The sequence below is a fragment of the Eptatretus burgeri genome, chromosome 5 (genome assembly GCF_056783735.1).
Source record: "Eptatretus burgeri isolate ZD-2024b chromosome 5, Ebu_testis_v1, whole genome shotgun sequence".
In the NCBI taxonomy this organism is placed as follows: Eukaryota; Metazoa; Chordata; class Myxini; order Myxiniformes; family Myxinidae; genus Eptatretus; species Eptatretus burgeri.
In genome coordinates, this window is record NC_140965.1 from 96,395,837 (window position 1) to 96,420,989 (window position 25,153).

Below are 25,153 nucleotides of genomic sequence, written 5' to 3' on the forward strand. Positions count from 1 at the left end.
TGCTGCACTCCCAGATATTTTCCCAGATAATGGTACTCTGTCTCAAGTTGAAACCAGAAACTTCAAACCAATGGCAGATCTATCACCTCTGCCCAACCTCCAAGTGGGAGGTTCATTCCATTGGCTGGACAGGAAGCCTGATATCAATCAGATCAATAATTCAGCTTACAGATAAATTCATTCACAGATTATGCCTGCTGAATCAAACACTTCATTGTCCATTGTCAAAGAGTTGACAGGACAAAAGAGAAAGACGTCCAAAAACACAGTAGGGAAGATAAGACACGGAAAACAATACTGGACTTCAATACTAAGACAGTTATGAAGCTTCTCGAGAAGATTCTGGATTGGAGGATATGGAAAAATGTGGATTGGAAAATAGGCGAAGAACAACAGAGGTTCAGAAAGGGAAGCGGGATGATGGATGGAATGTTTAGGTTGAGACATTTGGTAGAGAAGAGGTTGGAGATGTAAGGAAAATTGGTTATAGGACTTGTGGACCCTGAGAATGCTTAAAACATCACCCTGAGATTGATGGTGATAGTGATTCTGTGATGGATGGGAGTGCTGGAAGCAAAAGTTAGGATGGTGGAAGGTATGGAAGAGGAAATGAAGGGAAGGGAAGAGTTTTGGTTGAACCTCGAATGTCACAGGAGTTCTGCATTAGCATCAGTTTGAGGCATGGAAATGTAATCAGCCCACTAATGTTCATTATGGTGATGGAACTGGTCAGTCGGAAGGTCTGGATGAAGGATATCCTCAGGAAGCTACTCTAGGCAGACAATCTGATGACAGTAGCAGAGAGCGAGCAGGAGATGGAAGAAGTACTGGAGCAGTGGAAGTTGGCATTTGAGAAGTATAGACTGAAGATGACCCTGGAGAAGATGGAGGTAATGTGGGTCAGGCAGCAGGGAGAGAAAATGACCATCAAGTTGGAGAGTAAGGAGACAAGGCAGGGAAGTAGATTTGTGTACCTGGGTAGAACTGTGACCGGTGATGGCAGATCGGATGCAGAGATACGGTGAAGGATATAAGTGGAAGTGAATGCATGGAGGAAAGTAGAGGGTTTGATGGTGGACAGGAAGTTCAAAAGGGAAAGTCTGGAGGTCGTGTGTAACATCAGCATACCTATATGGTCTGGAGACCGTTACACTGACAGATCAGCAAGAACAGAGGCTGTAGGTCTGCAAGAACAATTGGGTCAGGAAGATTGTGGAAGTGAAGAGGGTGGACAAAATGAGGATGGATGAACTCAGGGAGGAAATCGCTGTATAGATGAACTACATGGGAAGACTGGTAAAGAGCCAGCTGAAGTGGGCAGGTCACTTGGCGTGGATAGAGGAAGACAAACTTCCAAAGAGAGCGGAAGTATTGAAAGATTGAGGCATTTGAGAAAAAGGGGTAGATCACAGTCGAGATGGGAGGATTGCGTGAAGAGGGATGTCAGAAAGGTTGAGCTGGATAGAGAGTGGAGTGAGATGGCTGGTGATAGAGGGCCATGGAAGATTTCTGTAGACAGAGCAGACCAGCTTTAGTCAGTAACAGTTAGCCTCACCACATATAAATGGATCTTCAAGAAGAACAAAACACATCTTGCAGCCATAGTTCACAAAGACGCAGTCACATTACAACATATTTTAACCCACTGTACATTATACCTCAAGTGGACTTCAAGTATAATAACAATACAATCTTGAGACAGATTTTCAAGCAGTCTGGATTTGAACATTTGCAAGGAAACTAGTATATAAGGGTCAAAGAGAGGTACGGATTCAAAGATTCTGAAACACAATTCTTGTTTCTACGAGCCAGCACAGTAGCTGGACATTTCTCTTCTCGGTATTGTTCATGCACCGAAACATGAAAAAAAATAATTTGGCTCTCTCTCTCTCTCAAAAGCTTTCAATATTGTTTTTAATGCAATATAACACAAGCATTTTGACATAACTTTTTATTGGGCCAGCAATTGCAAGTGGTCGATGTTTGGCAAAAGCCCAAAGCCCAAGTGCACAGGCCAGCCTGCTGTCACATATATTGTTTGGTTAGAGTACAATTATCCTTGTGTACATGAGCAAAATGGGAGTGCCAGGGTTACGAGAAGATGCTATATACGGATCTGTTCTTTTTCAATTTAACCACTTAGGTGTGGCTTGCTGATGCCATTAAAGTGGTTTATATTATTCATTGCAGGGTGGAACACCAACAAAATTACTCATTGTACAATCTGCCATTTCAGCATATCCTTATTCCACACTCATCACGGGATAAATTTAGATTCAACCAGGATGAAAACAGCGTGATTATTCTGTAAGCAGCTGATGATCCTGTGAATAAACTCAATTAGTTCATAGTTTGTTGATACTGAAAATGTAGGTTATGATTGGTAATAAAATGTAGTTTTGCAGTACAGGTAAATACCCATATCAGGACGTACTCAGGTCTGTGACGGTTGATAATGTACAATATGCCTGATAATAAAAATAATAATAATAATAAAAATTCATGAAACCTCATCCATGAGATGTAAATCAACATTACGCATGATTAAGTTTTTTTTTTCATAACAATGAGAGAAGAACAAACAACAACTATGGGATCTCAACTTGCAAAGTTCGAAGATTGATAATACAGTATGCACAAGGAACTTTGACGCAGGAGGAGGCCATTCGGCCCATCATGCCTGTGCTGCACTAACCCCAGTATCGATTACCCATCCGCACACAATTGTTACAAGTCCTGCCAGTATCTCCATATCCCTCTATCTCCAATCTATCCCAGAACCTATCTAATTCCAATTTAAAACTATCTACCCGCTCTACTGCCACTACCTTTTCAGGGAGACAATTCCACGCATAAAGTAAGGCCTTTTTACATTGGACCAAATCTCGGGGGTGGCCCTCGGGCGACTCAGGAGTAAACATACTCCAGCTTTTAGACTTTCTGTTTTTGCCACTGGACCACCATCGAGATTGGTCTCGCCCAGAGCAAACTCGACCCTGCTCCAGACTAGGTGTGAGATCTTTCAACCCAGGGCCAAAAGTATAGTCAGTGCTGTTGCGGTTCTGCCAAGCCAGCACTCCTCCGAGGGCAATGGCATCCAAGATATAGCGATCTCCAGATCGGTATCTCATTAGTATTCGTTTAGCTAGTCCTACAGCTCAACTGCTCCTCCTCTCTGGGCTAAATCGAATTTCCTCGGGTGTGTGTGTGTGTAATGGCACCTGTAACCTGTGTAACATAAATAAGATGGTCAAAGTTTATCAGGTTAACTCTGCACTCTCCTTTTTCTAAATATTTGCATTTATTTTGCCACAACCACAAATTATCTGTGACCCTTATCTGTGACTTGCTACAGGTAGCATGTAAACCTCTTCTAACCTGTTTCATGGTCAGGTTGGCGGCGACTAAACTGTCTCCCCCACCAAGTTTTTGGTGAGGAGGGTGTATAATATGGACACCGAGCAGGAATAAAAACAAAACCCGTCAAAGGGCGGAAGAGCTCCTTGTGAGCCAACGGCCATCCATATCTAGTACCCAACTGTGTCTGCGGACGTCCTCCTACAGTTGGGCTACTTTTTATGAGGAGGTTGGTGGCAGTATTTGTACTCCAGCCACCGTAAAACATACGAAAAGCAAATATAAATCTGGAAACCCACCGTGTCAGATTGCGGTAGTGTGTGTCGGGGTGGTCCTGAGGTGTCGTCCACCAGATGGCAGTCTGCTTGGGTTCACCTGATGCGCTCACTTCGGGTGGGGGCCTGGAATGTCCCATCTCCAAGAGAGGATGATCACCTGTCTCTGTTATCATCTGAGCTCAAGTGTTTGGACATCGGTATTGCAGCACTCTCTGAGGTTCGAAGACCGGATTGCGGAAATATCATGGTGGCTGGTTACACCGACTATTGGTCTGGTCGCTCTGATGTGGGGCAAAATGTGCATGTGGGGAAAAACCATCATCCTTTGGGCACTCTCTTCACTCCAACATAATATTGCATCCTAGTATCCGTTAATACTGAGTTTCTCAGAGCTGGGACCTTATGGCCCAACAGATGGTCTAAACAGACTTTTAAAGCACTGCTTTCGATATTACTTCACTTTTAGCCAGTGGTGTAGTCTCGGTTTTTGTAGTGAGTATACCGTGATGATCCCCGAATCCCTCCCCGCCTTCGCCACATCTGTGCCGGAGCGACACCCCATAAGCACCACGGCACTAACACATACACTACATGCATCCACACACAATTGAGAGCATTCTACAAGACTGGATATGTTTTATCAACAAATTATAGCAACACAGACTATTTACCAGCTAATGACATTTACAGCTGGGAAGATTTAAATGCTTTGGACTGATTTTCTACCGTTTAGTGACCCCTAGTGATTTTGCATGGCTGGAGGATACGAATTAAAACAGTATGTTCACTTGTCTTGCAAACCATTCATTTATTCATTCACTTGCCATTGCAGTTAAAGACCGAATTGCGGCAAGTTTTACAAAGAAAAAAAAAATATGACACGATATGACACAAATATTAAAATCATCTTCTATTAAAAAGTCCATAAAAAGGGCACAACATCAATTGTATGCAAACATGCAGAGTTTCAAAATATCAATATTAAAAATTCTAGTAAGGTGTAATGTATATAGTAATCCATCCATGAAGCCAAGAAGGGATGGATTGTGAAAGTAATATAAATTAAGGTTACAAAAATATTAACATTATGTTTGTGATTAGTTCAAAGATAAAATGCCAGTCAGTGATCTTGACAATCAATGTCTATATATATTCAAAATAAGGATCAAGAAGAGCATGGGACTATTGCTAAATCGAGTCGCATAATCTTCGTGGGGGTGGGGGGAGGTAAGAAGGGGGTGGGTGGGGTAACTAGCCTGGTGGTCTACAAAACTTTCCAAATATGTTTGTATTCAGGCATCTGAGGTGTGCTTTGCCTCCTTGCTTGTGTGGCAGAGCGATGGCTTCTCAACCATGTTGTGACGTACTTCCTTGGCTCAAAAAGACTTACAGGGGGCCCATTGATGCTGATCATTGTCAAATTACTTACATTGGAAAGATCTCTTGTCCGTGCATACATTGTTCATGAGACTGAAACCCCTTTCACACTCAGCCTTGCTGCAAGGGATGGTCTGCATGCATCGATGAGAGGTTTTAGACTTTCAGGCTCACTGTGTGGGTGCTCAAGGAAATCTCTCATACCATTAACTGCTTGGTCTTCACAAAGATTGAACCGCCTGCATAGTCGTTTCACTCGTGACTCACCATACCGTATGCCAGGTGTTGATGGCCAGTTGCTTGTGTCCAGAATGCTGAGATCAAGAAGCATTTCACCTTCAAATGAGAGGCGCTTCTCCATATTGTTGATCAGCCTTTGTAGGGATTGCTTTGCATTGATTGATGCAAGCTTTCCATTTGACTCCAGGGAAACCGATCCAAAATGTCCCGAAGCCTTTGCTTCGGATGCCACCTCTGACATCTCTCCTGGACAGTCTTTGAACGACGCCAGCAATCGGATGGTGCGCTTCAGAAGCTGTTCTGCTCTCAATAGTGTGATTGAATGGGCCTGGAGCTGCTGAGACAGGTTTGCAAGTTCAGACAGTACGTCATACATGAGTCCAAGGTCACACAGAAATTCCTTGCTTTGCATACGACGTGCCAGACCTCTGTAAGTTTGCCTCTCTTTGCTGTTTCTTGTTTGGTCTCCCGCAGCATTTTCAAAGTGTCTGTTGAGTGCTTCATATGATCTCCACACCGCCTTTACAGCACGGTAGCTGCTGGCCACCCATCGCGTATTTAAAACTCTGCCAATTTTCTTGACTCGTGAGCCCACTTCTAGTGCTGCTTCCAGAAGTTCCCGTGAATTTTTATTGGACTGACTGTAGAGATTGTGGATCTTCTACATGAATGCTTTGAAGTGGTTGATTGAGTGAACCTCATCCACAGCATCAGATACAGCCAGTTCCAAACGGTGGGTCATGCAGTGCCATGTGAAGAGGTTAGGGTACCTTGCAGTCAACCTGGTTGCCAGACCAGAATTCTTGCCTAACATGACATTGGCTCCATCAGAAACAAATGAGATCCAGTTCTTTTGAAGCCACTCTTCACTGAAGCCTGCAGCGTACAAACAGCTCAATAGGGCTTCCTCTATAGTCTATACCCTCTGCCTTTTGGCTTTCTAGCTCAACCAGCTCCAGAAACACAAATTCCGGAGTAGCTCCATCTATAGAGGCTTTCACATTGACAGTCATAGCAGATTTGTGGCTGAGAGATGTAGCCTCGTCAATGAGAACAGACAACTCGCTTGAAGAAGACACAATGCTGTTGACAATTTTCTTCTGCATCTCTTTTGCTGTGTGTTCTACGATTTTTGTGGAACTGTACCTTGAGTGCAGACTAGTGCCGCCGCAAAAGTGAATTAATCAGCGCATTTTATTTCCTGTTCTCAAAGTACCCAAAGCTTCTTTAGTCGCCAAAATACCAAAAATCCTCTGATTTTCACCTGATTTTCTACGTTGGGATTTAGCCGATGGTTATCGACTGCGAAATCTGAAAACAGAATTCCAAAATATCTTTCCGTTCGTTCGTGAGAGCCGGTAGAGTGAAACTGCATCACAGCCGTAAGGCCTAACGTAAATCGAATAGGCCAGCGGCGCGAAGTCCTTTATTCGCTCATAACTCGACAACACAAACTCAACACACACACATCATCGTGCAGGTAATAACGTCAGGCATCCGGCGATATCAGTTATAAAGGTGAAAGAAGCCATTTTGGTTGCTAAGGAGGCCCTGAACCGTTGCGGCCTACAATTAGCCTAGACGTGACGCTCCGGGCCGCAAGTTCTTTAAACACTCATAAAATGACGATACAAATTCCGAAAACGTCCAAACATACCTCAAAATGTTCAGGTAGTTTTCCGTCCTCCCTGAGCTCGCCTTAGGATAGACCAATAATTAATTGGCCAATCCCCCACACCTCTCCCTTCAACCTCACCTCCCCTCCCCTCCCTTCCCTTCCCATCCCCTCCCTTCCCTTCCCCTCCCCTCCCTTCCCTTCCCCTCTCCTTCCTCTCCTCATTTTTTTTTTGTTTTTTTTTTTAGGGTTTAATGGCGCTGTCAGAGCCAGGAGGCTCTATCCACGCCACACACCAGGATCTGATCAAACTCGCCTGCAGCCATAGCTCTTCAACGGCAGACACATTTTAAATGGGTCTCCCACATTCCTTCAGGAATTTTAATACCGCCTTACAGGGATGAGGATGCTTCCAGTTCATCCGCCGCAGCATCACCTGCAGGTCCAACACCCTTATCCCCATAACTCTTATACACCGTACAAGACGCTGCCTCGATTCCCCATAGAGAGGGCAATTTAGAAATAAGTCGTTTAAATCTTCAGGTTTTCTGCACACATCACAGAACCCCGTTGGGTGACATCCAATTCTATGGAGGTACACATGTTGTAGTAATCAACAATAGACCTTTTCGATCGGCTTAATTCTCACAAAACCCATCCGCATATCTACAACAACATAAATATACAAAGGGTAAGAATAACAAAATACAATAACTAGTACACATAATACTGAAGGCAAATACCACATACACATCACATAATAACGAAGTTAAACTCCATACTCTAATACCAATTACATTCCTCAGAGTACATTATTCCTAATATAGTATATAACATACCATTACTGTTCCAGCATGACTTTCCACGGAGTACGTGGTATACGTGTCAAGACCAACCATTGACCTTCATATACAGTGCTGCCACATCCGCCCAATTACCGTTGCCGCCAATTACAGTACGGCACTTTATTATCACAACATTCACCCCCTTCCGAGATGTCTCTCTCTATAAATCTAGTCTAATAGGAGGACGAATGGTGCGACCGGATCTTCTTGGCACTGGAGGGTTATCCCCAGCATCTGATTGCTGTGGAGTTGCAGGAACCATCTCAGGAACGAGATCATCCCCCTCTGAGCAGGGTGCGTCCTGGGGACTACCCTGGGGAATTACATTTTCTTCAGAAGCCTGAGGAGGAATTTGGGGTTCACTCTTGGACGGGGTTCCAATTGGTGCTAAGTGTCTAACAGAGACCGTAGTTTCCCTGCCATCTGGGTAGCGAATATGGGCATAGTGGGGTCCTGCCTGGAGGAGGTCGACTTCATCCACAAGGGGATCAGTTTTATTCGTGCGTACGTGACGCTTCAGCAGGACTGGCCCAGGATTGCATTGCCAAGTAGGCACCGAGGCTCCCGAGGAAGAACAACGAGAATAGTTCAGAAGTCTTTCATGAGGGGTAGCATTGGTTGCTGTAGACAACAGTGAACGAATTGAGTGGAGAGCATCAGGAAGAACAGTTTGCCAGCATTTGATGGGTAGATTACGGGATTTTAGAGCCGTTGTGATTGCCTTCCAAATGGTATCATTGAACCTCTCCACTTGGCCATTCCCTTGAGGATTAAAGTTAGTAGTTCTGCTACCAGCGATCCCCCTACTGGCAAGGAAGTATGGTAATTCCTTGCTCATGAAGGAGGGTCCCCGGTCCGAATGAATGTAAGCCGGCATTCCAAAAATAGCGAACAGCTGACAGAGGTACTTGATAACCGTGGAAGTGGTCATGTTGGCACAAGGAAACACAAAAGGAAACCGTGAATATTCGTCCACAATGTTAAGAAAATACTGATTCTGATCTGTACTCGGAAGAGGCCCCTTGAAATCTATATTGAGACGCTCAAATAGCTGAGTAGCTTTTATGAGTCGAGCCTTATCTGGTTGGTGAAACTTGGGCTTGCATTCTGCGCATATTCTACAAGATCCAACAACCTGCCGGACATCCTCCACAGAGTATGGCATATTCTTAGATTTCACAAAATGGTATAAGCGGGTACCCCCTGGGTGGCACAAGGCTTCGTGGAGGTTAGACAGTGAATGTCGATCGTGGCATGCCATCCCACAATAAGACCTGGAGAATGTATCAGAGGGAATGTTTTCTCGACCAGGATGATACACAATGTCAAAATCATAGCAAGATAATTCCATCCTCCAATGCATGAACTTATCATTCTTTATCTTATTTTTATGCTGCTTATCAAACATATAGCTCACTGATCATTGATCTGTCTGCCCATCAAATACTGTCTCCAGTGGCGAACTGTTTCAATAATAGCCTGGGCCTCCTTCTCAATGGAAGCAGGATGACATTCGGGTCCCTGAAGGGTTCGGGAAAAGAAGGCTACCGGACGTCTTGCCTGGGCGAGGACTGCAGCAATTGCCACATCCGAAGCATCGGTCTCAACTTCGAAGGGTACGGATTCGTCAATCGCCCTCACCACTGAACCTTCAATGTCTTGCTTAAGAAGATGGAAAGCCGCTTCTGCTTCCCTTGTCATGGGAAATGTAGTAGTGGCACACAGTGGGCAGATCTTGCTTGAGTAGTCATATATCCACTGTGAATAAAAGGCAAAGAAGCCAAGGATGCGTCGGAGCGATTTCATGTCCCGAGGCACAGGCAAGTCCTGCAAGGGTCGGAGTCGTTTAGGATCCGAGCGCATTTCCCCTCCTTCCACCACATAACCGAGAATACTGAGCCTGTTAGTTGAAAAAATGCACTTGTCTTCATTGTAAGTTATATTCTTTGTCTTAGCAGCCTCAAGAAATTTCGTGAGATTAGCATCATGCTCTTCCTGAGTCATGCCGCAAATAGTAATGTTGTCTAAGTAAGCAAATGTTCCAACCAGTTCTTCTTCTTGGATGAATGAATCCACGATACGTTGGAAGCAAGCCACTCTGTTGGTGACGCCAAAGGGAACCCGAGCAAACTGATAAAGGCGTCCACAGGCCTCAAACGCGGTGTATGGCTTATCTTCATTTCTGATGGGGATTTGATGATACGCACTACGGAGGTCAATTGCACTAAAAACACGGTATTGAGCAATCTTGTTAACAGTGTCATCTATACGAGGAAGAGGATACCCGTCAAGAAGTGTAAATTTGTTGATAGTTTCTGAATAGTCCACGGCTAAGCGTTTCTTGTGAGTTTCGTTCTTAACGACAACAACCTGTGCACGCCAAGAGGAGTTACTGGGCTCTATAATATCTTCCTTCAACATCCTCTGAATTTCCTTTTCAATGAATTTACGATCATCGGGAGATTACCGGCGTGATCGAGCAGCAACAGGATAACAATCAGCTGTCAAGTTGGCAAACAGTTCTGGAGGGTCAACACACAGTGAACTGAGTCCACAGATAACAAGAGGAGGAAAACTACCTCCATATGTCAGTGTAACACTATCATGCAGTCCCTGAAAATCCTGGCCCAAAACTATATCTGAACACAGCTGAGGGAGTATGGACAGACGTACATCTTGGTAGCACCGACCGTTTACTTTGATATTGACTCGACAGAACCCTGATGTCTGAGCGATGAAGGAAGTGGATGCCATGGAAACATTGCCTCGGGTGTGATGTACACTTAAGGAATGGCACTTAACGAGGTCGGGATGGATAAAACTTTCTGAACTACCACTATCCATAAGGCCATCCAATTCCACTCCATTGAGCGTGACCCTCACAACCGCCTTTGATAACACCCCTGGGGCAGCGGCAGAAGACACAGCCGCTAGCGTTGCCTGATCAGAGGAAGTTGCACAAGCACCAGTAGCTATTGATGAAGTACTACGGCACACCTGAGCAAAATGACCTTTTTCTGGCACTGATGACACACAGCCTCTCGTGCTGGACATTTTACATGTGGGTGTTTTAAAAAAAAACCACAAAAGAAACATTTAACACCCGTCGCAGCCATTACAGTTGTGGGTTCCACTTCACTGGTATTCTGATTGGATGAGGCAGCACCCAATGAACGGGAGGGTTGAATAACACAATAAGATTCTGAATTTCCTTGGGCTGAATCTAGAGATCTAGCCTGATCAAACATGGAAGCTAAATCTAAAGTCTTATTCTCTGATAAACGTTGTCTGATCAGCGGTGACTGCAGGCCGCAAATAAAGGCATCCCTGATGGATTCTTCGCAATGTTGAGTTGCTGTTACAGCCCTAAGGTTACACTCTTTACTTAACGTTTTTAGTGTCAGAAGGTATTCGTCTAAGGACTCTCCGACCTGCTGGCGACGAGTTGCAAGACGATGGCGTGCAAACACTTCATTAGTGGGCTTTACGTACTGTGACTGTAAAGTACGGATAGCCTCATCATAAATGGTACACTCTGATATAGTTTCGTATAGTCTTGGTGAGACAAAATTTGTAAGCAGACTCATCTTATCCAGATTATCCTGTGGTAGAGCTCCCAGGAAGGTTTCGAACGTCTTTAACCAGTGTTTCCATTCTTGTGCCGCCGTGGGTGAACTGGGATCCGAATCCAGCCTCTCTGGTCTCAGCAAACGCTCCATTCCAGTGTAGGCCTCGGCGCTCTTCTGGTCCAATCCAACCAGGTAAGTTTTGTGAGAATAAATTATTGTTGTCGTAATCAACAATAGACCTTTTTGATAGGCTTTATTCTCACAAAACCCATACGCATATCTACAACAACATAAATATACATAGGGTAAGAATAACAAAATACAATAACTTGTACACATAATACTGAAGGCAAATACCACATACACATCACATAATAACGAAGTTAAACTCCATACTCTAATATCAATTACATTCCTCAGAGTACATTATTCCTAATATAGTATATAACATACCATTACTGTTCCAGCATGACTTTCCACGAAGTACGTGGTATACGTGTCAACACCAACCATTGACCTTCATATACAGTGCTGCCACATCCGCCCAATTACCGTTGCCGCCAATTACAGTACGGCACTTCATTATCACAACAATGCATTTAAGCGACAGTGCCCGAGTCTTATTCTACAAAGCACTACCTGGTCCCTCCGGGAGAGCCTGGGGAGCTTAACAAGCGGAACCACCTCCGACTGCACCTTGTGAAAAAATCTTCCCTTTGTGCAGGAGTCCCACTGACATTGCCATTTTCCCACAATACGGTCCTTGATCAGACTAATGATTTCTGAAAGTCCCAAGGGGATTTGGGTGACATTGTCCATTCTGAGGGCATGCTTTGCCGCAAGGTCACTGGCCTCATTCCCCCCGATGCCCACATGAGCAGGGATCCAGCACAAATCCACCACCAGACCCCTCCAGTTCATGATGTTATACAAATGCCAAGCTTCTCGGACCAAGTCATACCTGCAGCCACCCTGGAAGGATTCCAGCACCTGTAATGCCGAAAGTGAGTCCGAGAGGATAACTGCACTGAGGATTGAACTCGATTATCCATTCCATAGCCAAGACAATTGCAAATAGTTCTGTCGAGAAAACTGAAAGATGATCGGTTAACCGAAAAGCCCTGACCACACGGACATCGGGGATACATATAGCCGCCGCTGTCCTTCCTCGAGAGGGTTCTTTGGACCCATCCGCATATATATGCAAGGATTGACTCCAACTTGTATTTATAAACTCGATAGTCAGGTTGTGCTTTACCACAGGATTAACTGAATCCATTTTTCCCAAGAGATCCATGCGGAGACTTACGGGTTCGAGTGTCCAGGGGGGCCAAATGGGGACTTTATGTTGGGGGCTGACTGGAAGGGAGTCCAGCTTCATTTCCTTGGCTAACTTGATACAGGCCAGGCCAAGAGGCAAGGAAGCAGAGTTGTTGTCTAACTTCAGGTATTCCCAACAATTTTCGAATAAGGATTTGCCAGGATGGCTGTCCCCAGAAGAAATGGATCTAGCCCAGTATTTCATTCTCAGCATCTCCCAGCGAAGGGACAAGGGCATCTCACCTATTTCCACCAGAAGGGCAGACACTGGAGTGCTAGTAAAAGCACCTAAACATACACGAAGGGCTTTTGACTGGACAGTCTCAAGTTTTTTTTTTCGGTTGCTCTTGGCTATATCACCGAAAGCCAGGCATCCGTAATCCAGGTGGGAATGAATTTTAGCTTTGTATATCATGAGAAGACTGTCACGATGTGCTCCCCACTCTGTTCCAGAGAGACAACGTAATAAATTTATGCCTTTGGCACATTTACCTATCAGCTCCTTCAGCTGCGGAGTCCAGGATAGTCCCTTATCGAAGGTGACTCCTAAGAAAGACACCACTCGAGATGGATGGATGCAAGTGCCATTAATTACCATTGCTATATCATCCGTTTTCTTCTTAAGGGAAAATATGATAAACTTGGACTTATCAGCTGATAGTTTAAAACCCCAGTCTTCGGCCCATTTCTCCACGAGCCGGATATCGCCCTGGAGTTTTTTTTACTCGAAATAGCAAGATTTTTACACCAAACCCACATAGCAATGTCGTCAGCAAACAGGAATAACTTGCTGTGGAGCTTGCGGATGGAGGCAACATCATTTATCATAATACTAAAGAGTGTTGGGCTTAAGCAGCTTCCCTGGGGATTGCCCTTTTCAGAATGAAACGAAGAGGAGAGGCTCAGGCCAACCCCCACCTGAAATGTTCTATTCGATAAAAAGTCACCAATCCAATTGTGCATTCTGCCATTGACCCCGAGATTACTCAGTTCATAAAGGAGGCCATTTTACCAGACTGAATCGTATGCCTTTTGGATATCGAGGAACACTCCCAGAAGAGACTCCTGATTACCTAGGGATTTCCTTGCATCATTTGCCAGCGCGGAAATGTGATCGATAACGGACCGTCCATTTCGAAAACCGCTCTGGCCTTTATACAACAGGTTGTTCTTTTCCAAGAAGAAGACCAATCGGTTATTCACCATTTTCTCCATTAATTTGCAAACAACTGAGATAAGGGAGATCGGGTGATATGAAGATGGGACAGTGCCATCTTTCCCCTCTGTCAGGATAGGAATTACAATAGCGTGTTTCCAATCACAGGGAAGCTTCCCTAAAGCCCAAATCCTATTGAAGAAACTCAGGAACACTCTCAACACCCGATCATCCAAGTGTTTGAACATAAGGAACGATAACCGATCCGGGCATGGGGCGCTATTCTTAGCCAAACGAATCACCTGCTTCAGTTCCCAAGTAGTGAAGTCAAGATTGAGTGAATGGTTTGAAGGCAGAACTGTATCGGTGATCACCCTGGTTTGACTTACAACTTGGGGAAAACGAGCCTCTAAAATGTCATCCTTTATGATATTCTCACTACTAGAAAAGAATTGGCCCACGGCTTCTGCCTTGTCTGCATTAGAACACAGGGCTATGTTCTGGGAAATAATCACTGGAAAAGATCTCCCTCCCGACTTAACTCCCTGTATACTTTTGACTCTTCCCCATATAGTTTTGAGAGGGGTATCCGGATTAACTGATGAAAAAAATGATTTCCAAGAGGCAGACTTGGCCCGTTTTATAGTTCTTTGGACTATCGCCCTTTTCCTCTTATACTCTATAACGTCCTCCAACCTGAGGGTTTTCCTAAGTCTCTAGAGCCGCCCAGCTTCTCTGGATTGCCAATTTCAAATCCTCATTCCACCAGGGGACCTTAATTTTCCTACCCCCTGAAGGAATTGAGGTTGGGATTGTTTCACAAGCAATGTTATACATAATTTGAACAATATTCTTATTGATGCTATCTATGTTGTGTACACCAATCTCTTCCTTCACTTCCCTGACACATCGATCTGAAAACTGACCCCAATTCACCTTAGAAAAGTTCCAAGAAGCCGGACCGAGTGAGTCCACAGAACCCCTTTCACATTGGAGATTTGTGATCACAGGAAAGTGATCACTCCCTAGGTTGTCATCGTGGACTTCCCAATCGCATCTCGCAGCTTCTATTGAAGAAATAAGAGTGAGATCCAGAGGGGACATCTTCCTTGTGGATGGATTTATACATGTTCCCTGTCCGTCATTTAATATCACCATATCGAATTCATCGATCAAATCCTCAATAATATCGCCGTTCCTATCAGTGTTTTTGGAGCCCCAGAGAATATTGTTACGTCTGAGAGGGGGGTATGCATTCAAAGGGTAATTAGGATGTTTAATTAGGTATGCCATACTGTTCGAGTTTACCAGGATCTCGATGTAATAAGTAGCAATTCAGTGGTGATAAGTTGTCTAGTAAATGTCCATTTCTTTAAGGGGGAAATGATAATTGTCACGTAATTAGACAGGGAGACGGGTTAGGGTAAGTGTGTCTGCGTAAACCCTGTTAGTATTCCCTGGAGGCTTGCCGTGATGTCACAGGACAGTGCTGCAGATGGCTCCGCCCCGTGATCACGATTGGCGGAAGGCGACGGCGGAGGGCCAATAAAACGGCTCGATTGGAAGTGACGAGGACTCGAGGATAAAAAGGTTCTGTTCGGGGAAAAGGGGTGGGAGGAAGAAGATCGAAAAAGAAAGACCGTTTTGGTGGAGGCTGTTGTGCTGGGAGCGTGCTGTTTTGTTGCGCTGATTCGATCCTGGATTCATCGTGTCTCGTGGCCTTGCTGTGCCTCGTGCCTCACCTCGGTTGGCTCTGGGGTTCTGCTGGCTCGGAGTACAGGGCCGAACGGCGGGCGGACTTGCCTCCCTCTCCTGCTCGCAACTTGGCGCCAGAACTGGCTCCCTGGCGGCTGTGAGCGGACTTGGGCGGACACCAGGAGGTCGACAGCACCACGGTGTCCCCTGCACCAGACGAGCGCAACGCCAGCTCGTCCGACGCCAATCCAGGGACTGTTGCGTCTACACCACGGGCCAGCCTGACCACCAGGACCAGCTACTGTGTGTGTGTGTGTGTGTGTGTGTGTGTGTGTATGTGTGTGTGTGTGTGTGTGTGTGTGTGTGTGTGTGTGTGTGTGTGTGTGTGTGTGTGTGTGTGTGTGTGTGTGTGTGTGTGTGTGTGTGTGTGTGTGTGTACCTGGCGCCTTAGAGGGTTTGAGATTTGTATATCCATTGGAATTGTTTGTGTTTTCTCCACGCCCGAACCCACACCACCATCCCGTCGAATCGCCCGGATCCCTCCTCTTGCCGAGTCTTATTATTTCTGGTTCGAGAAATAAACATCATTAACTCAGTGAAAAGCGACTCGTGCCACCTTCCTCGTCCCGTTTGCGGTAGAGCGATTAAAACCGCCATCTTTGGGTTATAAGAAAATAAACCGCTTCCATCGTTTCGGCTCATTCTACGTTGGCGGGACTGTTCAAGTCCCGTGAACGTCACAATATTATGGCTGTTGAAATCGCCACAGACAAGTACCACCCACTCACACCTTCTAAAAACCTCCTGAAGACTCTTGTGCATCAATGGTTGGCAAGGATTATAGAAGTTTATAATTGTAACCCTCCCCCTTGAGCAATGGACCTTGATAAGAATACACTCCAGCTCCGTAATGTCTTCCGTTTCCGTGAAGGGAACACCAAATTTCACCATAATGCCACACCCACCCCCTTTACCTCGAGCTCTATCCCTGCGAATAAGGGTATACCCCGGCATATGAAATCGATTATGCTCCTTGAGCGATGTTTCTTGAAAACAAATAATATCTGGTTTAGTTAACAACTCAGAGACGTATTTTTTTAAATTCGGACCTGTGCGCCACGAGACTTTTAGCATTCCATTGGATTATTAACATCAATTACATTGGGTCCTGAGACTGTTTGGCATTAGGACTGGTTTCTCTCTCTTTTTTATTGCCCGTCTTGTTAAATATCTTATTAATATCCTTGGTAGAAATACCATCCCATCCCAGATGTTTACAGGCTGCTGAAGCAATAATGCTAATCTTCTCCGATCTCCTTTGTACAACAGCTGTGCAATTTACCACCTCAGTAATAAATCCAATGAACCCCAATTTAGAAATGTTCAAAACCACCATGGCACTTGAATCCTCAGTTTGGCAATCCTGATCTATTGTCTCCGTCTGGCAACCAACCGAAACTGTTTGTATCTTAACCGGAGCTGGAGTTTTAGTAATCCTATTCGTTTCTTTGATTGGCAACACAACCTTGGGGACCTTGAGCACCGCCTCCGCATACGATAACTTCCCAGTGGTTTTCACTTGCTGGATCTGGGCCGCTCTTTGAAATTCCAGACAACCTCTGTAGGCTGCACTGTGCTCCCCACCGCAATTGGCACAGCACATCTTAAAGCACGTACAACTCTCATACTCATGATCCCCATTACACTTGCTGCAACGCCGTTTACCCTGACAGGATGCTGCAGTATGACCGAATCTTTGGCATTTGTAACATCTTAAAGGGGGAGGGATATACTCCCGAACAGGAAAGGCTTGGTAGCCCAGGAACACTTTAGGGGGAAGGACCGGGATGGAGAAGGATAACACCACACATGTGGTATCGACCTTCACACCATCCCTCACCGACGTAAGACGACGAGCATCACCTACTCCCATGTCAGCCAAATGCCTCTTGATAACCTCCATATCAATGTCCAGGTCAATCCCGTAAATTACTCCCCGACATTCCCTTAAAGACCTGGGGATGTGAGCAGATATTCGAATATCCCCGAAAAGAGAGACTCTCAGAATCTTTTCCCGCTGGGCCACCGATTTGCACTGGATCAGAAGGTCACCCGATCGAAGTTTGCTTGCACAATGTACGTCAACAAATTATTTTCCAATTACGGTAGCCAATTTTATAGGGTTATTGAAAATTAACGACTTGGACCCTTCCACAGCAGAAATTATAATTGGGAATTTATCCCCCGGCTCCTCTTTATCCTGAACCCCTTCCCGCACCTCCGACTCTTCACTACTTTCATCACCGGGCCTGCCCCTCTTCATGGCCGACACTCGAGAAGTTCTAACACTTCTTGACGAGGGCGCCCAATCATCCTCACGCGGTACCCCCTCCATATACTCTCATCTCCTCTCCTCCTCTCCCCTCTCCTCCCTATTTATAGAGAGATTAACTAATTTGTATGCGACTTTCACTTACCAGGTGTAGCGTTAGCATCAGGCTGCTCCTTTTCTGTAGTTTCTGTAGTGTCATCCGAAGCGGCAGTAACTTCAGGGCCAGGCTTACGAAAACACTCAAGGAGTGTAGTTTGCTTTCTTTTCATAATGTTAGCTAATTAAAAACTTGCAACGCTAGCTACTGTCAAACACGTGTTCATCGTTGGAAGGTGCATGAGCGTGAGGTCAGGATGGTCTTGGTCAGGTGTCACAGCCAGTGAGCCACCGCGTTTCACGCTTTGTAACAGCACCGCACTGGAGTGGGGGTGAATTTTATGAATGGAGATGAATGAAGTAGATGGCTTCCCTAACAAGGCTTATTTTATTGCAGTTATACTCTACCCGGTATGTGGGAACAAAATCAATGAAATGAAAGTTCTGTCACAAAACTATATCGTTACGTATCCTTGCGCAGTTTTAAGTGGGTATACGGAAATCTTGGAGCTTTTTTAGTGGGTATACGGCGTATACCTGCGTATCACGTAGACTACACCACTGCTTTTGGCATCCCCAAAGGTCGCCCAGATAAGCCGAATTGATGGCAAACACACACAGGAAGCAGATGGCAGAAACACGCTCTTACCTTTTAACGGATATATGTTTATAATGAAAAAGCACAAGGGGTCAACAAGATGCTACAATAACAGAACAAACGAAGCTAGTCAAGACACAAAAGGTAGAAATTGATAAGCAAACTTCTATACAATGAAGAGAAATAAAAGCTCAAATCAGAACCCACTAGGCACCACAGATCACACTTGTACTACAACACAATAACGCAGGTGGGACTTCACTTTTCTCTATGATGTGCAGGGTTAACGCACGACTCAATGTTGTCCGCTTTAGGGACCAGGAGGGAGACGAGAACCAGTAACAAGCAGGTCGAGCGATGGGTCGGCCTTCAACTTGGTCACGTGATCTCCTTTTTCCTCAAGGCCCTCCAAAAACACAGGGTGATCCCAGCTTGGGTCAATTCCACATGAGGTTTCTCCTCCAAGCGAGATATCCGTCCTCCTTGCACATGATCCTCTCTTGGTTCGCTCAAATGGAATCATGAGCCTCTACTCGTCCTCTCTCATATACTCTCCTGGTGACTCTGGTGGCCTCTCCATTTGTCTCCCCAGACTATGTAGTATCAACTCTCACGCAGGCTGTTCTCTCTCTCTGACCTATTTCACTTCTTCTCCCCTCACGTGCATCCCGATCTCATTCTCTTCTTCCTCCTTGACGGAGTCTCCCTCTTGGGTCCTACTCATGGGGGCAGGCTCTATACAAATCAATGTATATCTTTTCTTCTGGGCTCTACAGCCCACTGTGCCACCATGATTGGCACACCTTGGCCAGAGAGATCATAATTGGCCTTTCATTAAAAATGACCATGTAAACACAATACAGGGGAACAGTCTTTCGATGATGATCACCGCAAGGCTCGACAGCATGCTCTCCCTCACACTCACCATCACCAACATCAGTCTCTCACTCGACATTCTTACCAACAGGCTTTATCTCACAATCAACAACACTGCCTTGCTCACCCTCACCATGCTCAAGAACCCACAAGTGCTCACGCACACGAACAACGGCAATTCATGTGTGGGTATGTGTGAAAGTTCGGGCATAATGCACTGGTGAAAGAAAATCTGCTTTTTGCACAGCATCTTCCCACACATTGTTGTCGGAGTGTACCCTGGTAATGACTGACCAAGTCTTTCTCAGTGTGGGCCACAAAGTCACAGTCGGAACTCCGGGCGAGAACCATTTGGCTCTGCACTCGCATTCTTGTCTCGCAAGGAAATTCTTGTCCTTGTCTGTGGCATCATCAACATAAAGGCAGCGATACATGAAGGGGCACTTGATTTCAACACATCCATCTCCACAGGAACTGCATGAAGAAATCCCATTTGGGAAGGCCGCTATGAAGGAAAGGTTTGGACTGATGAAGATGACACCTTTTTGCCCTGACATCAAAGTTCTGGTGTCGCCTTTTCGTCGTCCGTTCATAGCTGGCCCTCGCAGTCGCCTCATTCTCACTCCCCCACTTCATGGCTACCGTGCTGATGTCTTTGGGGAAGCAAATCCGCCACAGCACAAATTTTGATGGATGTTGTGGATTTGTGTGGCAAACGGCATGCAGATTGCATGCTGTGACACTCCCAAACCACAGCTTGTGCCGCATTTTGACGATGACTGCTATCTTGTGAGTTATTTGGCATGCTTTGCCTGGGCTGCTGACACTTCAAGCTGTTTGGTACTATGAAGATCCAGAGGTGCCTTAGGAAGGTCATCCTAAAATTGGGAAGCCCTGTAATCAGCTTCGTAGCCATGCACAAGCGACAGCAGTGTGGTCTCACTGTAGAATTCACAAATGAGATCTGCTGACAAAAGTCCTCCAATTCCTCATGGCTTGGCTGCGGCACAGAACTTAATTTTGAAGGAGGAGCAGATGTCTTTCTGGTTGGGGTAACACCAGCCACACTGTCATCCAAAAGTTTATTTTTCGTTTTTACAGATGTGAAGTTAATCTTGTGGGCAGGTATGTGGGCCACTTCCTTGAAAACAGGCTGCAACCAGTATGCTGCATTCTGCGTCACTGTTGTGAAATCCCAGATCCTCACCATGGTGTCCACAGTGAAGAGAAATGCGGCGACATGAGAGCAGGTCTCCCCAAGGCCTGCAGCACAGTGGCAGTGGGCACCAAGAACTGCTCCACTGGTATCAGTGATCACCCAGAGCTGCACTGAAGGGTCACTTAGCCTCTGTGAATGGTACATCATCACATGGAGGTTTAGTGGGGTATCATCACATGGAGGTAAAGTGGGGTATCATCATATGGAGGTTTAGTGTGGTGTCATCATATGGAGGTTTAATTGAGTGTCATAATATGAAGGTTTAGTGGATTATCATCATATGGAGGCTTAGTGGGTTGTCATCATATCGAGGCTTCGTGTGATATCACCATATGGAGGTTTAATATGACATCATCATGTGAAAGTTTAATGTGACATCATCATTCTATGGGCTTTTGAGGGTGTGTGTTTGAGAGACAATGATTAAACTTCTGTTGTAGAAAATAAAAATGCACCACACATTATATCCATTACCAAACCCTTCATTGCGACGATGTGTCAGTGCGTCATCTAATGTGATTGTGAGTTGAGTTTGACACAGGAAGGAAAAATTTGAAAATATTTGGAGGATATTCTAGAAAGGCAGAAAAAGCCAGAAAAACTTTCAGGACGTCTCAGTACTCAACAGTAAAGCTGCGTGTGTCAGCACATGGAAGTAAAGAGAGTAAGGGAAACTTTTTTGTTTCAAAAATATATTCCCCCACATACACACACCAACTCCGAAAAATAAAGACTAGATTTTTCCTTGAGGTTAAGGCCTCTCATGCACAGCTATGATGCCACCTAAGGAGATACTCTAAGTACGTCATCAAAGCAATTGTGGATGAGAAACACATGACATCTTTTCAGGGACAGTTGTGAAAGATTTGTTGGTGAATTTCAACCTCCGTCAAATCTCTGTCAATGATTGCTTGCTCTGTCAGCTTTCAGCCAAACAAAGCAGCTGAAGGTGTGAACCCATGAGCGTTTTGGCTTTTTCCAAGGAAGCCCATGTGATGTGTTGTTGGAAAGTCCAAGCAGTTGAATTGTGGGTCACTCTCTGGTCATAGCCAATCTAAACCTGATCTCAGAAGCTTCAAACACCAGGATCAGCCAGCGTTGGACCATCAAACACAGCCCCACCCGCATAAGGTGTGTCAAGCCAAAGGTTGCTGATGAATGTCAATCTGGCTTCTACTATCGATATTATATTTGCAACTGGGATTGAACCCTTCGCTTCGCTGATGGTAGTTGAACTTATATATGCTACAGTACAGAAATAGTTTATTGACAATCAATATCTACAAAAACAATTTTTCGAGACGCCGGGACGGAACAGGTTGAGTGCGAGATGCCGGGATGACGTGCACATCTATAGAGGCCTGGCCTAGTGCTGGAGGTAATGCCTTAATGACGTCCCAGCAAAAAGAGTGTGACAGACAGAGGGATGGATGGACGGATGGATAAATCCGACTACTTTAATTATTTGTCGTTCAACAGCTACATGAAAGCACTGTGAACAAATTTAACTACTTTATGCCATTTTCATAGACCTGACAAAAGCGTTTGAATTCGACAGTATAGATGGACTCTAGACTTTCTTGTGAAGGCTTGGCTTCTCTCAAAGAATGTTAAACATCGTGAGCCAGCTACATTTAAGAGTGGAGGGTTGTAAAAAGTGGATCGGGAAATGTCTGAACCGTTTCATCTCAAAAGGGGTTAAGCAGGGCTGTGGTTCCTGCACCAACCCTTTTCAACCTCCTATTTTCTGAGCTTATCACCAAGAACTAAAGTATTGTGCTGATGGCTGGTTTTACCTCTGCCACCGAAAGTGGATGGACGTTATGTTTTCACCCCTGTCTGTCTGTCTGTGAGCAGGATATCTCAAAAAGCTAAGGACGGAATTGGATGAAATTGTGTGGACTGAATGGATGTGAGACAAGGACGAAATGATTCGATTTTGGTGAAGATCTGGATCCGGATATGCGAATTTAAGTGATTCTTCAACATTGAGTGATAGGGCCAAAAATGATATACTCTATAGCATAGTATCTCAAAAAGTTATGGACTAATTCAGACGAAACTTGGTGGACAGACTGGGTGTGTGATAAGGACAAATTGATTCAAATTTGGTGAAGATTTGGATCCCCATCCGGATCAGAGACTTTTTAAAGTGATTCTTCACAATTGAGTGATAAGGCCAAAAACAACAAGTTATGGAAGAGTTATGACAAAACAATGTGGAGGAGTTGGCTCGGTGACAAGAACAAGCCGATTAAATTTTGGTTAAAGTCCGGATTCAGATCCGGACTGTCAGTGAGATACAAAACGTAAACTGTTCAGCCTGGCGGAGGTATGGGTTCCACCAAGTGCCCTTCTAGTTTTCTTTGAATATCCAATTCGTTTCACACAACTCGTAAAGAAAAAGCAATAATTACCTTCTATTATCATACAATTATTCCACCTTGAAATCTGCCCCATCTTTTTCCACAGCCTGTGTATGTATTTTGTATATCCAGAGAGACAGCTGACCTCTTGTTTGAGATTTTGGACCTCCAACCATTGCTGAGACCTCTAAGGGCAATCATTTGTGATTTGAGACTTGACTGAGGATTTGTATACAATATACCCTACAACAGTTGATCAGGGCAAGCTGGTTTCGACCCAATGTACCAGAAGAAAATAACAAAGGAGTGAACCTTCATGGGCACATAAAGTGATGTAAAAGATAAATCGATTAATAAGATAATTTCAACCAAACTCTTAAATATTTGCAGCTAATATGAGATTGCCCATGAACCTTTGAGCCTTGCACTGGCCGACATCATCAGAAGGTGTCTGAAGTAAGGAAACCTGCAATATCTAAGTCCTTTGAGAGAACCGAGAAAGTCCTCCAGCACTTTTGTTGTGCAGAGGCACATCTCTTTCTCTAAGGTGCTTTTCCAAGTATTTTTGGATTCTCTTAGAAGCTTTGTGAGCCATTTTAGGTAACAATCCTTATCTCGCACACACAATATATGTAAACATTCCCAAATCAACATTTCTTCGAAAGGGTTATGCTCACGGGCACCGAGCATTCTTGTCCCGACCTATCATTTCAAAAGTCCTGTATTATGTTGAGGACTTATATTGACTGAAGACAGCAATATTAAAGATTTAAGTTGGAAATATTTTAAAACTGAAACAATGTGACAAAAACTATTTCATTATCACATTGTCAATGGAAACCCAGCTGGTTCAATGACCTATAGAGAGGAAATAAACTGCCTTCTCGGGTCTACATGTAGTGGAGGCCTGCACACTGTGGTTGACTCCTAAATGCTTTGTGCACAGCTTCGGACAGACATGGTATTGCTGTTTATGAAGGAGGCAGTGCTAATTCCATATATCTCCGAAAACTCCCTGCCAGAAAATTTGCCGCATGCTATGAGAGCCTCAAGTCTGGTGCTTGATGGAGCAAGCACACAGAAGTGAACTGCATGCTGATACGACCACAAACGCCAGATGCTGCACCCAGGAAACGAGTGCCTGAGGCCCCACCGACACTATCAATTGCACTGTCCTCTTTGCCACTCCACATGAAGGGTGTAGAGGCCAAGGATTCCGGTGGAAGCATGCTGTGCTGGAGATTATTTTGGAATTTTTCACACAGTGGAGGGTGTCATGGTAGCATGACGGAGAAATATTTGCTTATAAAACTGCAGGGTCTCAGGTTAACATTCCAACGCTGCCCGAGCCTTCACCATCTCTTCAACCTCAATCCACACTCCCACCGCCTCCCTCCGATATAACCAGCGAGATAAATTCTGACTTCAGTTCTGCTGCCCACAGAGATGTTCCTGATTTCATGATATACTAAGATGATTTTCGTTTCATAGAAGCAAAAAGTTCTATTAAAAACATAAAAAAAATTTATTCTTAAAAAACTTAATCAACTCCAAGGAAATTACAAGATTATGCACAGATGTGATCGCATCAAAAACTAGAAGGACACTCGGTATAGCGCACACCTCCACCATGTAATACCTGATCCACAAGAACATATTGGGCCCAATACATTTTTTAAATATGTTGCTGCACAGGACTACATCGTTTTTGGCCCTATCTCTCAATGGTGAAAAATCACTTCAGTTATAATTAATCAGTTCGTCCTCACCACACACCGAACCTGTCCACAAAATTTCATCCAGATCCGTCCACAACTTTTTGAGATATCCTGTACAGAGATAGACAGACAGACAGAAAGGGGTGAAAACATAACCTCCTTCACTTTCGGTGATGGGGGTAATTAGAGTCAATGGCGATTAGACTCCAAGTATGACATAACATATGACACATTAAAGTCGAATTTTTGAAATATAATGATATAATGCATAATCTTAAATGTTTTATCTTATAATCTTTAAAAGTTATCAAATGTAGTGTGTTATCCCAAGAATAAAAGTTTGGATGAAAAGAAAACCACAATGGATTCAGCTGGGTTTTTTTTGGGGGGGGGGGGGAGGGAGGAGTGGGGGGAGGTGGATACATAGTCAAGGTTCATGGAAGAGCGAGTACACTGAACAGATCAGGACATAACAGGACACAAAATGTGGTTTGTT

At 44.7% G+C, this 25,153-nt stretch overlaps 1 long non-coding RNA gene across 2 annotated transcripts in view; it reads left to right on the top strand.

Annotated features, from left to right (window-relative positions):
* Positions 1 to 25,153, top strand: part of LOC147027004 (uncharacterized) — a 78,621-nt gene that overhangs the window by 25,271 nt on the left and 28,197 nt on the right. The gene's annotated exons all lie outside the window — the stretch shown is intronic.